At 36.7% G+C, this 5,434-nt stretch overlaps 1 pseudogene; it reads right to left on the bottom strand.

Moving 5' to 3' along the window:
• Window positions 1-1,140: 1,140 nt before the first annotated feature.
• On the bottom strand, window positions 1,141-5,004 carry LOC106741719 (annotated as a pseudogene).
• Window positions 5,005-5,434: the final 430 nt, after the last annotated feature.

Genomic DNA, 5,434 nt, shown 5'->3' with positions numbered 1-5,434 from the left:
ATTTTCCACGATTTTTTGATAATTTCTTTGATTTGTACAGTTGTTTTGAATTCGTAGTACCCAATATTCAATTGAGTGACCTATTTTTTTACAATAATCACATTGAGTATTCATTACTTCGTATCTTTGATTAAAATTATCATTTATGTTCTGATTGACGTAGCATTCTTTAGCTTTATGCCCTATCTTGTTACATAATTGACATATAATCTGTGAGCTATGAATTGAGCGATTTTTAGAATTGAACAACTTTATCCGACATTGAGATGCTTTGTGTCCGCGTCGATTGCACCATTGACAAATTTCGTTATTGAACCTGGAATTGTGATTATTATTGAAGTAACAATTTTTAGCATTATGATCGGCCTCATTACATATTTGACAAATAATAATATTATTATTAGAAAATGAATTGGTTCTACATTCGTGAAAACTATGGCCAAGTCCTTGACAATTCTGGCAAATAATATTAGGCTGGTTATTAAATAAACAATTTTCAGCTGTATAACCTGGTTTATGGCACATTTGACACATGATTACATTGCTTTGAACGATTTTTAGTGGATTTCGGGCAGTAGGGTCTCTTAATCGACATTTGACAGCACTATGTCCGCGTATTTTACAAATTTGACATATTAAAATTTCACTCTTTAAATGTGAAGTTATTGTATTTTGTACATATAATCGACATGTTTCCGCAGTATGGCCAGTTTTCTAACAAATTTGACAAGACCTTTCAATGGATAAAGAATTTATTCCTCGTATTTCTCTAATTTCCTGTAATTCTCTCTCGATTCGTAAAGCTTCATTTATTGTTGTGGCTAAGTCTAAATTTCTTTTTATTCTTTCCTCAATTTCAGACTTGAGACCCCTAACAAAGCATCTGCATAATTCTTTTTATAATGAAATTTTATAATGAGCATTTACTAGTCCAGGACTAGAAATGCGTTGTGTTTCTAAGATATTTTTTCCGTTTGTTTTTATTCTATTAGCATATGCAATTATTTGTTTATTTTCTTCCTGGTAAATCTTTTGTAATTCATCTTGCAATTTATATAAACTTTCAGTAAGACCAAATGTGTCTTTTAAATAAGTTGTTAATTAATTAATTGACGTATTACGTCCTGGGTGTCTCGGAAACTACGATTTTCTCTTTTTAATTATATGATTGGGAAACAGACGGTAAAGTAAAGGTTCGCTGGATGGTATTCTGGCAGGTCTATCGAAGACTAGTTCATACGGAGTGTGTTTAGTACCTTCGTGGATGCTAGTATTGTAATTTTGTATGGCTAAGTCTAACCATTCGTCCCATTCCTTTTCATTAGAAGCGTATTGCTTCAAATATTCTGCCAGTGCGTGATGAGATCGTTCCAGAAAGCCATTAGATTGAGGATGGAAGGCGGTTGTGTGAAATTTCCGTATTCGGTAGTATTTTGCCAATTTTTTCATCAGATCGCTAATGAAATTTCTTCCTTGGTCCGTAAGTACTGCTTTAGGAGGTCCAAAGATAGTGATGAATCTCTTCACAAATTTATCAGCTATCGTAACGGCCGTCTGATCTAGCAGTGGTATGGCTAGGCAGAATTTGCTTAGTTGATCCTGTATAGTAAGGATATATTCGTTACCTGCTTTGGTGCAGAGTAAAGGTCTACTATGTCCATGGCTATTTTGTCGAATGTCCATCCGGGAGTGTCGGTTATTACCATAGGTTGTTTAGTTTTAACTCGTACTAATTTCTTCAATTGACATTGGAGACAGTACAAGATGTATTGTTGGACGTCTGTTTTTAGATTTTTCCAATAATAATTCTGACGAATTCTGTTATAGGTCTTGGTTACTCCTCGATGTCCTCTGACAGGAGTACAATGCATTTTCTGTAGTATTGCAGTTCGTATATCCTTTGGTGGGTATTTGATTAATCCATTGCAAATGATTATCCGAATGTCTGAGTTTAAGAACTTCGTTTGAAATCCGGTTTTAATGTCGTTCCATGGGACATTTAAAATGTGTTCGTTCTTGGCGATGCTTATACTGGAGAGTTTTAGATCTTCTGCTAATTTCCGTACGTTCTTTATCGCATCTTTTATATTCTTTAATATCATCAATTCTGATCCTCGCTGATGGGTAGTATTATATGGTATCTCTTTTTCCTTTTGATTAACCTTACTGTCCCTACCGATAAATCTGTTAGTTTCGGCATTTCCTGACGCTCAAACAATTTCTTTGCACCGGTATCTAAAGGATTGCCTGAAATGTCAATAAAATAAAGCAGGTTGTCTTTGCGTAAAAAATGTAGATCCCTTAATTCGATGAGATTAGTCTCTTTAATTTGGCTATTTGTGACTCGCAGTTTTCTTATAATTGCATTAGAAATTTCATCGTCACTACTCTCCTCATTCACATCCTCAGGTAAAAGTTTCGGAGGCAGGTTTTTACGGGTTTTCAATGTTATCTCCTCGGGATCTTCGGCTGTTTTTGTTACATTTTTTGTTCGACTACGCGTCAGCATATGGTAAAGAATTTCGTCTGGCCTATCTGAACCATTTTGCTCTTTGCCGATTGTTTCGGGTGCATGTATTAGCGCGTCGACTGTCTGTGTGACGCTGGGTTCTGATAATTCTTCCGGGGTAAGAGGTATAGAATCCGTGGGAAAGATTTCAGTTAGTGCGTGGCCTTCGGACAGATACATTTCGGTAACGTCCTCTCCATCTGATTCTTCCGCAGTGTGATTTTTGAATAATTGTGGATTATAGGTGTCTTCCTCGTCTGATTCCTCAGTATCATGATCCTCTTCTAATAATTGTGGGATAAGCTCGGCATCCCGCGGATTATTTGGATTCAGTTTAGTCCTTGGGTTAATTATCTTATAATCTTCTGACGGTGAGTCTATGGGATTTCTTGATAAGGCATCCGCGTTTACATTTGTTTTACTGGCTTTATATGTTACGTCGTAATCTTATTCCGCTAGTTTTAATCTCCATCGAAGTATTCGCATATTCGCAACTTGAACATTTTAAAACCACATTAAGGGTTTATGATCTGTTATTAGTGTGAATTTTCTTCCGCATAGATATGGTCTGAAATGTTTGACGCAATACACAATTGCTAAAGCTTCTTTTTCGTAAGTATCGTATTTCTTTTTGTTATCGCTCAAGGTGCGAGATGCATAAGCTATGAGTCGGTCCTTATTAATAATTCCCTGTGATAAAATACCTCATATTGCATAGCCTGATGCGTCGGACGTTAAAATGAATGGTTTAGAGAAATCTGGGCATTGTAAGACTGGTTCTTTACATAATTCATTTTTTAATACTTCGAATGATTGTTGATGTGCTGTTCCCCATTGGAAAGGAATTTCATTCTTTAATAATTGTGTCAAAGGTCGAGCTAATTTTGAAAATTCAGGTATGACCCCCAGAACCTTCTGTAATACCCAGCTAATCCTATAAATTGTTTTATATTCCTTGGCGTTTTAGGCGTTGGAAATTCGCGTACAGCTTTGAATTTTTTGGGATCTGGTTTGACGCCTTTATTGCTAATTACATGGCCCAAATAATTGACTTCCTTGCACAGAAATTGGCATTTGTCCGGTTGTAATTTTAAATTAGCTTCTTTAAGTCGATGCATTAATTTTTCAAATTTGGTTTTGTGTTCTTTTAAGGGGGGAAGCTGGTCTAGAGCGCGAAAAAATGGGCATATTTTATGAATTTTTTGTGACTCAACAAAAGGATCAACCGAAAATTTGTGAAATAGGTTTTATAATATAGGTTTTAAAGTACAAATACACATTTTTTCATGTTAATTAGTTTCAAAATGGCGGCTGTCCAGCATTTCTCCAAAGACGCCTTTTTTTTCAGTGGGTCCATGGGCCGAAGACGTAACTTCCTTAATTTTGGTCCTGGAACAAAAAATAAAAATTTTTTAGTTTCTATATAACAACAGCAAGAGACGTACGTAGGATTTTTTCGATATTTTGTTTTTTCGCGAAATGGTGCACGTTTGAACAAAAAGTTAAAATTTTCACTATAAAAAACGACATAAAATTGTTGATTACCAAAAAACTATGCAATATAAAAAATAAATCCTACATACGTCTCCGGAGAAAGGTATTTCGAATGTACTGTCAAAATTTCGTATGGATCGGTGAAGATTTCCTCGAGTTATGTCTTCGGCCAGTTCAAAAAAAGTGATTTCGAGAAAAACGCGTTTAAAATTTTAAGTACTATAAAATCATATTAAATTCGTATATACCTTTGATCTGCGATGCCTGCGCCGTACAATTGTCCTTCTACATCAACGTCTTCGGCTTCTTTTTCCTTCCGGAAAGCTTTCAATTGCATGCGGGCTTCTTTTGCGCCGACACTGAGTGATTGTTCCGCTTTCTTGATACGGTTCGCATCTATCTTCGTGCACACATTGTAACTGTTTGGTCCAATTTTCATCTTCATGACATCGAATATGTGCAAAATTGATCTTAGTCCATCGTTGAAGACACATGAAGCAATACTTGTAGCAATATCCACTATCACTTTGCCAGAATTCATAGTTTTCGGAGCCATCGCCCACACAGTTGAGTTGAAACTCTCGTTGTTGTTTTGCGTGTAGCCTCCGATACAACGAGTGAGAAGATCGTCCGACGTAAGTCTTTCGTATATCGGCTTTATAGCTTCGAACACTTCAGCGCGCATAGGTGAATTGTGTTGATATTCGTCCAAAGTGTTCGTAGCTTTCGCTCTTTTCCACGAGCACCAAGAATCTTCACCCTTCGGGCAGCGGTCATGTTGCGGATTTTCATCTGTTGACATTTTGTGATCAAGTGTTGCTCAAATAGCACTCTTCATTTCTTCAGTTGAATCACAATTCCGACGAATGGCTAACCCGTAATAAATTGACAGTTCGTCGATGACTTTGCCTGTCAATTGTCCTTTCCCTCCCAAGCCTCTTGTATTTTTTTTCAAGTTTCGGAGGTTGATGTTCATTCGTTTCTGAACGTGATCAACACATTCTTTTTTCGTTACTGTTGTATTTTCGTATGGCTCCGCTTCAGTAATGCCTTTAAATGTTTTAGAATCGCCATCGCCGATATAACTTACGTACTTTACGCTATGTAATGTTTCGGAGCGCTGGAACATTTCAATTGCCGCGTCGACCTCCATTTTACCCGCCGATCCCTCGTGGTTTATTTGACATTCGCTTGCGTGCTGTTCTGCCCATTCCGCGTATTCTTCTGTCTCTTGTTTTTTACTCCAATATTCACAAGATTTGCAGTACTTTGATTTTACTATAAAATCAAGAATTTTGCCAGTGTGCCATCCGTTGAGAGAAATTAAACCATATAAAGATGTGAATCCGCGTTTTCGCCAAGATCCGTTGCTCGATATCGTGATTCCGTTTTTTCTCCATTTTCGGCCGAAATTCTTTTTTCTTCATTCGC

The sequence above is a fragment of the Dinoponera quadriceps genome, unplaced genomic scaffold (genome assembly GCF_001313825.1).
Source record: "Dinoponera quadriceps isolate SergipeBrazil2010 unplaced genomic scaffold, ASM131382v1 scaffold682, whole genome shotgun sequence".
Classification (NCBI taxonomy): Eukaryota; Metazoa; Arthropoda; class Insecta; order Hymenoptera; family Formicidae; genus Dinoponera; species Dinoponera quadriceps.
This window is presented reverse-complemented; position numbering and strand designations above follow the sequence as displayed.